Consider the following 12411-nt stretch of genomic DNA (forward strand, 5'->3'; position numbering starts at 1 on the left):
GAATGTAGTTCTAGCGACACTGGAACCCCTCACTCGACGAGAAAGTCCCGGGCTGCCTTAACTAAACTCCAACGAGTAGAACGGGAGAAGAGGACTGAAGCGGAATTGCTAGAGGCGACTCCCAGTCCCCCAACAAAAATAAGTAGCATAGCGCAAACGGAACGGCTCGCTGACCCAAAGGTGAGGATTGAGGCCAGCCTCGCCGCCGTGGATAAAGTCGCCCGAAATTCGAGCAACCTAAAGGGCACCTTTGTGGCAGCGCTTAAACAGGCGGTAACCTCAATTCGCAGAGACGCCGAAGAGCTAGCTGACCGTACAGTCAGTGATGAGACGAGGGCTCTCCGAAACGAAAATGAGAGGCTTCGTGGACAGGTGGAAGCACTTCAAAAAGAAATGGCTGAGTTGAGAACCCTGATCCAAGAGTGTTCCAGGAAACCGGTGCATAAAGAGCAACCACGGAAATCCTCACCATCTCCGCAGCTACCACAACTTTTGGCCGAGCTCGAAGGTCGTTTAATGAGACAAATGGGCGAATGTCTTAGTGCGAGACTCGCCAACCTGGAGCCTCGCCTAAATGCGGAACCAAAAATTCGACCACCATTAGCAGCGGATCCGATTCCAACTGGAGACTCTACGCCAAAGAGCATAGGAGGAGACTCGCTAGAGCAGAAGCGGAAACCTAGGAAAGGAAAGAAAATGCGGGCACTTGATGCTAACAATGCACCCGATGCCCTAAGTGCGCAGATTCCACCAACCCAGAGCAACCTGGAGGCCACTGGCGAGCAGGAGTGGAAAACAGTGACCAGGAAGCGCAAACAGGCCAAGAAGGGGAACGCAACTAGCAAGGATACCCCAACCGCTAGCATCGTAAAGCCCGCAGCTACGACCGTTCAACGGCCACGAGTAAAGCTGAAGGCCCCAAGATCTACGGCCGTTGTACTCACGATCACCGAGAAGGAACAGGATATGTCTTACGCCTCCGTACTACGGGAGGCAAAGGAAAAAATTTGTTTGAGTGATCTGGGCATTGAAGCCGTCAAGTTTAAGCGGGCGGCGACGGGAGCGGTGATCCTAGAGCTACCTGGATCACATAGTGGAGACAAGGCCGATGCCCTTGCCAGGAAATTGAAGGATGTCTGTCCTAGCGGGGTGAACGTGTCGCGACCTGAAAAGTGTGCCGAGGTTCGAGTGGCTGGCCTTGATGACTCAGTCACGTCAGATGATATCAAAATAGCTATAGCGGAGAAGGGTGGCTGTAACCGGGAGCTAATAACGGTGAGTGAGGTGCGGCCGGACAGGACTGGTTTGTTTGGGGCCTGGGTCCGTTGTCCGATCCTTGCGGCTAAACAAATTTCTAAGGGTCGACTTCTCATAGGCTGGGTCGCAGCTAGGGTCACCATTCTGGAGCGGAGAGAGATAAGGTGTTACCGGTGCCTTCAAAACGGGCACGTAGCCAGCAGGTGCACATTTGGTACAGATCGTAGCGGTCTCTGCTACCGCTGCGCACAACCAGGTCACAGGGCCGCGACTTGCGTGGGCAAACTCATGTGCGTCCTTTGCCAAGAAGCGGGCCGAAAGGCTGACCATCGGCTGGGGAGTGCTAAATGTCCGGCCCCTAGCGCCAAAGTTGCAAGAAGAGAGAGGCCGCGGCACAACAACGTTCCGACCGAGTCTCCCCCACCGGACGGGGAACCAATGCACTTAGATGGAAGCGTGAATGCCTAGCACAACCCTTCGATTCCTCCAAGGTAACCTTAACCACTGTGCCAATGCCCAGGATCTCCTGACACAAAGTATGGCACAGTGGTCCATCAATGTCGCCATAATGTCTGAACCGTACATCTCAGACTTGAGGACCGTATCTCAAAGACAAAATTGGTTTGTGGATAGGGAAGGCCTCGCGGCCGTTATACTCGACAATGACCGGGTGGCACTTTCAGGACCGCACCGAAAGGGTCGCGGCTGTGTCGCCGTCCGAGTCTCAGAGAATCTTGTCGTAATAAGCGCCTACTGTTCTCCAAACAAGACGCTCATGGAGTTCGAGCGGTTCCTAGTCGAGATAGGCGCACTGGTCGATTGGGCCCGCCCCCACGAGGTAATCGTCGCCGGTGACTTTAACGCGAAGTCGGCTGCGTGGGGGACGCTGGATGACCGTGGACGAGGACAGGCCCTGTTACGATGGGCCGCAATGTATAATCTGACAGTGCTAAATAAAGGCTCCGAGCATACGTGCGTACGCAGAGCGGGAGGCTCCATCGTTGATGTCACTTTTGCGAGTTCCTGTCTTGCTCGTCGCGTGGAAGATTGGGAGGTTATGACAAAGGTAGAAACATTGTCGGATCATAGATATATCCAATTTCGAATCCTACCATTGTCCTGTATCACTCCAGCTGGACAAAATCTCATTCCGTCTGAAATCGGCAATAAATGGTCGCTGAGGTCGTTGGATAGAGTCGTGTTTGAAGAGGCGACAATAGTTAAGTCTTGGTGTTCTGGCCCGATTAGGAATACTGATATAGAAAATGAAGTTCGGTGGCATACGAAAGCGTTAGCGGACCTTTCAGATGTGTCAATGAGCCGCGTACGAATCTTGAGGCCGAGGAATAAGGTTTACTGGTGGTCCGACGAACTGGCTGTTCTTCGATCGTTTTGTGTGAGGTCGCGAAGGATATTTACGCGGTATAGGCGCCGACCACAAGCACGTCGTAGTCAAGAGGAAGAGGAACGGCTATACGTAGATTACCAGGCTGCCAAAAGGAACCTAAGGGTAGCAATAGCGGAGTCCAAAGAAACGGCTTGGAATGAGTTCCTTAATACGTTACAAGAAGACCCCTGGGGCCGCCCCTTTCGACTTGTAATGAGCAAATTGCGACCCTGGGCGCCGCCACTGACGTCTAGCATGCAACCTTCGCTTCTTGACTCAGTGGTAGCCACTTTATTTCCGTGTGGAAATGGGTGCACACCTACACTAGCGAACTACTCGATTCCAAGCGAAGAGTCAATGCACGTGACACGCGAAGAATTAGATGCAGCATTGGCAAGGATCGTGGCTAAGAACACAGCCCCAGGCCCTGATGGCCTTCATGGCAAGGTGTGGGCTCTCGCCCTTAAAGATGAAGAAATGGCGTGGCGGTTCTGCGGCTTGTTGACGCGGATAATGCAGAGGGGAGAGTTTCCTTCAGCCTGGAAGACTGGGAAATTAGTGCTGATTAAGAAACCCGGCAAAGCAGAAACATCCCCCTCTGCTTACCGCCCAATTGTATTGCTGGATGAGAGTGGCAAAATCCTAGAGCGGATTATGGCCAAAAGGATAAATACACACCTGGAAACTATCGGACCAGATCTGCACAGTGCCCAGTTTGGATTCCGGCGTTCGCGGTCAACTGTGGACGCAATCGCAGAGGTCCGAGAAATAAGCGAGGAGACCACGGAACAGGGTGGTGTTGCAATAGCGGTATCCCTTGACATTGCCAACGCCTTCAACACCATTCCTCACGAGGCTATTCTGCGAGGTTTAGTGCATCATGGAATACCATTATATCTCCAAAGGCTTGTAGAGTCGTACCTCCTTAATCGTAAAATTGTGTTTCCTGGTAGGGATGCTTGGAGAGGCTACCGAGTCACATGCGGTGTGCCACAGGGTTCCGTTCTCGGGCCTCTGCTGTGGAACATGGGCTATAATGGTGCTCTTCAAGCATCGTTGCCCTTAGGTGTTCGGGTGATCTGTTACGCCGATGATACCTTGGTTGTGGCATCTGGCGGTACCTACGTCGAGGCGAGTCGTCGAGTGACTGCTGGGGTAGCTCAAGTCGTGGCGCAGATAAGACACCTCGGCCTGCGTGTCGCACTGGAGAAGTCCGAAGCGATCTGTTTCCACGGCCCAAGGCGAGCGCCTCCAGCGGGAGCGCACATCGTCGTTGCAGGAGTGTCCATTGAGGTAGGAAAGTCCTTGAAGTATTTGGGCCTGGTACTAGATTCCCGGTGGACATTTCGATCGCACTTCGCGGCACTTGCCCCGAAGCTCACCGCCACGTCATTGGCTCTCAGCCGGATTATGCCGAATCTAGGCGGGCCGAGTGAGGGTTGTCGCCGACTCTTTTCCGGCGTTCTTAAATCCCAAGCCCTGTACGGGTGCCCTGTATGGGCTGATAGGTTGTCCCGGCAAAACAAACACATTCTCAGGCGAGCCCAAAAATCAATAATGATCAGGGTTGCGCGGGCGTATCGCACGGTGTCATACGATGCCGTGTGTTTGATCGCAGGTTCCGCGCCCTGGCACCTCGAAGCTACCGCTCTGGCTGACGTCTATTGGCGCAGGGCTGATGCACGCGAAGCGGGAACTGAACCAGCCACTGAGACCATACGCTCCTGGCGCCTGGACGCCGGCCAGCGCGTGATACTAGATTGGAGGGCCGAGTTGGACGGTGCACAAATGGGACGGAATACGGTAAATGCGATCTTGCCCGTCCTGAACGAGTGGCTGGAGAAGAAGCGTGGTCCTTTGACTTTTCGTCTGGTGCAGGTCATATCAGGACACGGCTGTTTTGGCAAATACCTCCACCGCATCAGACGGGAACTGACCTCTGCGTGTCACCATTGCCAGAAACTTGTTGACGATGCCGCACACACATTAGCGGCTTGTCCGGCGTGGGCGGAAGAAAGGCGCAACCTGGTTGCAGCCTTTGGGACAGATCTGAGCCTTTCTACAATAATAAAGAAGGCTGTGGCCGATTTAGAGAAGTGGACAGTTTTATCCACATACTGTGGCGTGGTAATGCGGTGTAAAGAGCAAGCCGAGAGGGCCCGGGAAGTCCATGTGGAGTCCTCTTAAAATTGTAATTATGTGTGTGTATATGTATATAAAAATAAACCTATTATGAGAGTCGCGTAAGCGGCATTCGCTGGACGGGGCGCGGTGAAAAGGCCTAGCTGTTACCCGCCCTCGTCCCATAGCGAACAGTGGGCCCTGGTGGTTTTAGTGGGTATGGGGTCATCGCTTTATGACCTTGACCCCCACACTCCCCGCGCCATTGAACAATTTGCCCAGGCGCGGGCGCCCGTAATCGGGTTTCCCCAGGATAAAAAAAAAAAAAGGTTAGGTTAGGTTAGTATATGAATATTTGGTCGCCGAGAAGCCATGGCTTGAATAAACAATTATTATTTAGATCGGAGCTGTCCAAAAAAACTAATATTATTTAGATGGGTTAGGTTAGGTTAGGTTAGGTTAGGTTTGTATATGAATATTTGGTCGCCGAGAAGCCAAGGCTTGAATAAACAATTATTATTTAGATCGTAGCTGTCCAAAAAAACAAATATTATTTAGATGGGTTAGGTTAGGTTAGGTTAGATTAGGTTAGGTTAGGTTAGTATATGAATATTTGGTCGCCGAGAAGCCAAGGCTTGAATAAACAATTATTATTTAGATCGGAGCTGTCCAAAAAAACAAATATTATTTAGATGGGTTAGGTTAGGTTAGGTTAGGTTAGTATATGAATATTTGGTCGCCGAGAAGCCAAGGCTTGAATAAACAATTATTATTTAGATCGGAGCTGTCCAAAAAAACAAATATTATTTAGATGGGTTAGGTTAGGTTAGGTTAGGTTAGTATATGAATATTTGGTCGCCGAGAAGCCAAGGCTTGAATAAACAATTATTATTTAGATCGGAGCTGTCCAAAAAAACAAATATTATTTAGATGGGTTAGGTTAGGTTAGGTTTGGTTAGGTTAGGTAAGGTTAGGTTAGTATATGAATATTTGGTCGCCGAGAAGCCAAGGCTCGAATAAACAATTATTATTTAGATCGGAGCTGTCCAAAAAAATAAATATTATTTAGATGGGTTAGGTTAGGTTAGGTTTGGTTAGGTTAGGTAAGGTTAGGTTAGTATATGAATATTTGGTCGCCGAGAAGCCAAGGCTTGAATAAACAATTATTATTTAGATCGGAGCTGTCCAAAAAAACAAATATTATTTAGATGGGTTAGGTTAGGTTAGGTTAGTATATGAATATTTGGTCGTCGAGTTTCCGAGGCTTGAATAAACAATTATTATTTAGATCGGAGCTGTCCAAAAAAACAAATATTATTTAGATTGGTTAGGTTAGGTTAGGTTAGGTTAGTATATGAATATTTGGTCGCCGAGAAGCCAAGGCTTGAATCAACAATTATTATTTAGATCGGAGCTGTCCAAAAATACAAATATTATTTAGATGGGTTAGGTTAGGTTAGGTTAGGTTAGTATATGAATATTTGGTCGCCGAGAAGCCAAGGCTTGAATCAACAATTATTATTTAGATCGGAGCTGTCCAAAAAAACAAATATTATTTAGATGGGTTAGGTTAGGTTAGGTTAGTATATGAATATATGGTCGTCGAGTTTCCGAGGCTTGAATAAACAATTATTATTTAGATCGGAGCTGTCCAAAAAAACAAATATTATTTAGATGGGTTAGGTTAGGTTAGGTTAGGTTAGGTTAGGTTAGGTTAGGTAAGGTTAGGTTAGTATATGAATATTTGGTCGCCGAGAAGCCAAGGCTTGAATAAACAATTATTATTTAGATCGGAGCTGTCCAAAAAAACAAATATTATTTAGATGGGTTAGGTTAGGTTAGGTTTGGTTAGGTTAGGTAAGGTTAGGTTAGTATATGAATATTTGGTCGCCGAGAAGCCAAGGCTTGAATAAACAATTATTATTTAGATCGGAGCTGTCCAAAAATACAAATATTATTTAGATGGGTTAGGTTAGGTTAGGTTAGGTTAGTATATGAATATTTGGTCGCCGAGAAGCCAAGGCTTGAATCAACAATTATTATTTAGATCGGAGCTGTCCAAAAAAACAAATATTATTTAGATGGGTTAGGTTAGGTTAGGTTAGGTTAGGTTAGGTTAGGTTAATATATGAATATTTGGTCGCCGAGAAGCCAAGGCTTGAATAAACAATTATTATTTAGATCGGAGCTGTCCAAAAATACAAATATTATTTAGATGGGTTAGGTTAGGTTAGGTTAGGTTAGTATATGAATATTTGGTCGCCGAGAAGCCAAGGCTTGAATCAACAATTATTATTTAGATCGGAGCTGTCCAAAAAAACAAATATTATTTAGATGGGTTAGGTAAGGTTAGGTTAGGTTAGGTTAGGTTAGTATATGAATATTTGGTCGCCGAGAAGCCAAGGCTTGAATAAACAATTATTATTTAGATCGGAGCTGTCCAAAAAAACAAATATTATTTAGATGGGTTAGGTTAGGTTAGGTTTGGTTAGGTTAGGTAAGGTTAGGTTAGTATATGAATATTTGGTCGCCGAGAAGCCAAGGCTTGAATAAACAATTATTATTTAGATCGGAGCTGTCCAAAAAAACAAATATTATTTAGATGGGTTAGGTTAGGTTAGGTTTGGTTAGTATATGAATATTTGGTCGCCGAGAAGCCAAGGCTTGAATAAACAATTATTATTTAGATCGTAGCTGTCCAAAAAAACAAATATTATTTAGATGGGTTAGGTTACGTTAGGTTAGATTAGGTTAGGTTAGGTTAGTATATGAATATTTGGTCGCCGAGAAGCCAAGGCTTGAATAAACAATTATTATTTAGATCGGAGCTGTCCAAAAAACAAATATTATTTAGATGGGTTAGGTAAGGTTAGGTTAGTATATGAATATTTGGTCGTCGAGTTTCCGAGGCTTGAATAAACAATTATTATTTAGATCGGAGCTGTCCAAAAAAACAAATATTATTTAGATGGGTTAGGTTAGGTTAGGTTAGGTTAATATATGAATATTTGGTCGCCGAGAAGCCAAGGCTTGAATAAACAATTATTATTTAGATCGTAGCTGTCCAAAAAAACAAATATTATTTAGATGGGTTAGGTTAGGTTAGGTTAGGTTAGGTTAGGTTAGGTTAGTATATGAATATTTGGTCGCCGAGAAGCCAAGGCTTGAATAAACAATTATTATTTAGATCGGAGCTGTCCAAAAAAACAAATATTATTTATATGGGTTAGGTTAGGTTAGGTTAGGTTAGTATATGAATATTTGGTCGCCGAGAAGCCAAGGCTTGAATAAACAATTATTATTTAGATCGTAGCTGTCCAAAAAAACAAATATTATTTAGATGGGTTAGGTTAGGTTAGGTTAGATTAGGTTAGGTTAGGTTAGTATATGAATATTTGGTCGCCGAGAAGCCAAGGCTTGAATAAACAATTATTATTTAGATCGGAGCTGTCCAAAAAAACAAATATTATTTAGATGGGTTAGGTTAGGTTAGGTTAGGTTAGTATATGAATATTTGGTCGCCGAGAAGCCAAGGCTTGAATAAACAATTATTATTTAGATCGGAGCTGTCCAAAAAAACAAATATTATTTAGATGGGTTAGGTTAGGTTAGGTTAGGTTAGTATATGAATATTTGGTCGCCGAGAAGCCAAGGCTTGAATAAACAATTATTATTTAGATCGGAGCTGTCCAAAAAAACAAATATTATTTAGATGGGTTAGGTTAGGTTAGGTTAGTATATGAATATTTGGTCGTCGAGTTTCCGAGGCTTGAATAAACAATTATTATTTAGATCGGAGCTGTCCAAAAAAACAAATATTATTTAGATGGGTTAGGTTAGGTTAGGTTAGGTTAGGTTAAGTTAGGTAAGGTTAGGTTAGTATATGAATATTTGGTCGCCGAGAAGCCAAGGCTTGAATAAACAATTATTATTTAGATCGGAGCTGTCCAAAAAAACAAATATTATTTAGATGGGTTAGGTTAGGTTAGGTTAGGTTAGGTTAGGTTAGGTTAGGTTAGTATATGAATATTTGGTCGCCGAGAAGCCAAGGCTCGAATAAACAATTATTATTTAGATCGGAGCTGTCCAAAAAAACAAATATTATTTAGATGGGTTAGGTTAGGTTAGGTTAGTATATGAATATTTGGTCGTCGAGTTTCCGAGGCTTGAATAAACAATTATTATTTAGATCGGAGCTGTCCAAAAAAACAAATATTATTTAGATGGGTTAGGTTAGGTTAGGTTAGGTTAGGTTAAGTTAGGTAAGGTTAGGTTAGTATATGAATATTTGGTCGCCGAGAAGCCAAGGCTTGAATAAACAATTATTATTTAGATCGGAGCTGTCCAAAAAAACAAATATCATTTAGATGGGTTAGGTTAGGTTAGGTTAGGTTTGGTTAGGTTAGGTAAGGTTAGGTTAGTATATGAATATTTAGTCGCCGAGAAGCCAAGGCTTGAATAAACAATTATAATTTAGATCGGAGCTGTCCAAAAATACAAATATTATTTAGATGGGTTAGGTTAGGTTAGGTAAGGTTAGTATATGAATATTTGGTCGCCGAGAAGCCAAGGCTTGAATCAACAATTATTATTTAGATCGGAGCTATCCAAAAAAACAAATATTATTTAGATGGGTTAGGTTAGGTTAGGTTAGGTTAGGTTAGGTTAGGTTAGGTTAGGTTAGGTTAGTATATGAATATTTGGTCGCCGAGAAGCCAAGGCTTGAATAAACAATTATTATTTAGATCGGAGCTGTCCAAAAAAACAAATATTATTTAGATGGGTTAGGTTAGGTTAGGTTAGGTTAGGTTAGTATATGAATATTTGGTCGCCGAGAAGCCAAGGCTTGAATAAACAATTATTATTTAGATCGGAGCTGTCCAAAAAACAAATATTATTTAGATGGGTTAGGTAAGGTTAGGTTAGTATATGAATATTTGGTCGTCGAGTTTCCGAGGCTTGAATAAACAATTATTATTTAGATCGGAGCTGTCCAAAAAAACAAATATTATTTAGATGGGTTAGGTTAGGTTAGGTTAGGTTAGTATATGAATATTTGGTCGCCGAGAAGCCAAGGCTTGAATAAACAATTATTATTTAGATCGTAGCTGTCCAAAAAAACAAATATTATTTAGATGGGTTAGGTTAGGTTAGGTTAGGTTAGGTTAGGTTCTATCTTAGCAGATAGAGAGGTGCAATGGTTCGGAGAGGCTTTGCGACGTATTAGCGACGCTGCAATGCCAAGGATCCGCCCTATTCCGCCCCGCCGACAAGTGTACTGGTGGTCGCCTGAACTCACCCAGCTACGGACGGCTTGTGTAGTTGCCCGACGTCGCTACACCCGATTACGTCGAAGACGCCTTGCTCCACACGATCCGGAAGAAGAAAGAAGGTGCTACGGCGAATACCAAGCAGCAAAATTAACTTTGCGCATTGCAATTGGAGAGGCCAAAGAGAAAGCTTGGGAAGATCTTTTACAAACTTTAGAGCTAGACCCATGGGGGCGGCCATATAGGCTAGTGATGACCAAGCTGCGCCCCTGGCTTCCGCCACTCACTACCACTCTAGAACCGGTGTTCCTGGATACGGTAGTCTCCGCACTATTCCCGGCTAACAGTTCGCATCCAACATCTCGCGACGACCTCCACTATGATGAAGAAGTCCCAGAAGTGACGCCTGAGGAACTCTCTGTTGCAGTACTTAAGCTTCAGAGCAAAAAGACAGCCCCCGGACCAGATGGTGTTCACGGGAAGGTCTGGGTCCATGTCCTCAATAACGGGCTGGAAGAGAGGTTTCGGGAGTTGCTAACCCATATTTTAAAGAACGGCCACTTTCCGAGTAGCTGGAAGACGGGAAAACTTGTATTATTAAAGAAAGAGGGTAAATCACCTGAGTCCCCATCGGCCTATAGGCCAATTGTTTTATTAAATGAAGCAGGCAAGCTATTCGAGCGAGTGCTAGCATCCCGCATAGTAAAACACCTTGCAACGGACGGGCCGGATTTGGCCGATACCCAATTCGGTTTCCGGCGCGCCCGGTCTACCATCGACGCCGTTGCAAGGCTAAGAGACGTTTGCGAGGAGACACTCGCGCAAGGAGGGGTGGTGCTGGCGGTGTCACTAGACATAGCAAACGCTTTTAACACCATTCCCTGGAATACCATTATAGACGGCTTAATCTTCCATGACGTGCCAGTATACCTCCGGCGCATGATAAGATCATACCTTTCGGCCCGTACCGTCATCTACCCGGGCCGGGGAGGTTGGAAGGAACACAGGGTTGAGTGTGGTGTTCCACAAGGGTCTGTTCTAGGCCCACTCCTATGGAATATCGGATATAACTGCGTCCTTCGTGGCTCACATCTGCAAGGCGTCAGCCTAATATGTTATGCCGACGACACACTTATCACTGCAAAAGGTCGTACATACAGAGAAGCTTGCATCCTCGCAACGGCGGGGGTGGCACAGGTTGTGGCGCAAATAAGGCGCATTGGCCTCCAAGTCGCCCTCGAGAAATCTGGGGCGGTCTGTTTCCACGGTCCAAGACGAGCTCCTCCTGACGGTACACAATTGGTCGTATGTGGTGTGCCCATAAGAGTAAGCCCCACTTTAAAGTATCTCGGGCTAGTCCTCGATTCTCGATGGACTTTTAAGGATCACTTCTCGGCACTTGCCCCGAAGCTCGCTACCACGGCTATGGCACTCTGCCGGTTAATGCCAAATCTTGGTGGGCCGAGTGCGGGGTGTCGCCGGTTATTTGCAGGTGTGGTCCGGGCGAAGGTCCTCTACGGATGCCCCATTTGGGCCGATTGTCTATTCGCTCAAAACAGGGCGATTCTAAGACAGTCGCAACGGGCGATGGCCATAAGGGTGGCAAGGGCGTACCGCACCGTCTCTTGCGAGGCAGCGTGTGTTATTGCAGGAACTGCCCCCTGGCACCTCGAAGCGGCTGCCCTAGCCAAGATCTATTGGCATAGGGCAAATAGTAGAAGTAGGGGTTTCGACCCCCTTCCTGAGCACATAAACAGCTGGAGACGGGAAGCCCAAGTGACCGTCCTTCAGAAATGGATGGATGAGTTACAAGATCACAGGGCAGGAGGCTGGACAATTACATCTATACGTCCAGTGCTCAACTTGTGGGTAAATAGAAGATGGGGGGCACTCTCGTACCGACTCGTTCAGGTCCTCACAGGCCATGGATGCTTCGGTGGATACCTTCACAGGGTTGCCAGGAGGGAGGCATCCCCCATTTGTCACGAGTGTGGTTTCGCAGACGACACAGCGCAACACACTTTAGAGGTTTGTCCGGCGTGGAGCTCTCAACGTAGCCTATTAACCGCCACCTTCGGTTTGGACCTGTCGCTTCCAGTTATAGTGAAAGCTATGATGGAGGCTGACAGTGACGGTCCGTGGAACACTTTCAAAGCGTTCTGTGAGGCCGTCATTACACTTAAAGAGAATGCGGAGAGGGTTCGGGAGTGTAACCCAGACGCCGACCCTCAACGCAAAAAAAGGCCTGGAAGGAGACGTCGCGATTACGCACGTACTCCACTGGGACCTTAGGACAGTATTTGGGCAACGCAGAAGTTGTGCTCACCAGCAGACTTATGACGGAGGCACGGATTAAGGGAAACTGTTACCGTGCCT

The sequence above is a fragment of the Pieris napi genome, chromosome 5, assembly GCF_905475465.1.
Source record: "Pieris napi chromosome 5, ilPieNapi1.2, whole genome shotgun sequence".
In the NCBI taxonomy this organism is placed as follows: Eukaryota; Metazoa; Arthropoda; class Insecta; order Lepidoptera; family Pieridae; genus Pieris; species Pieris napi.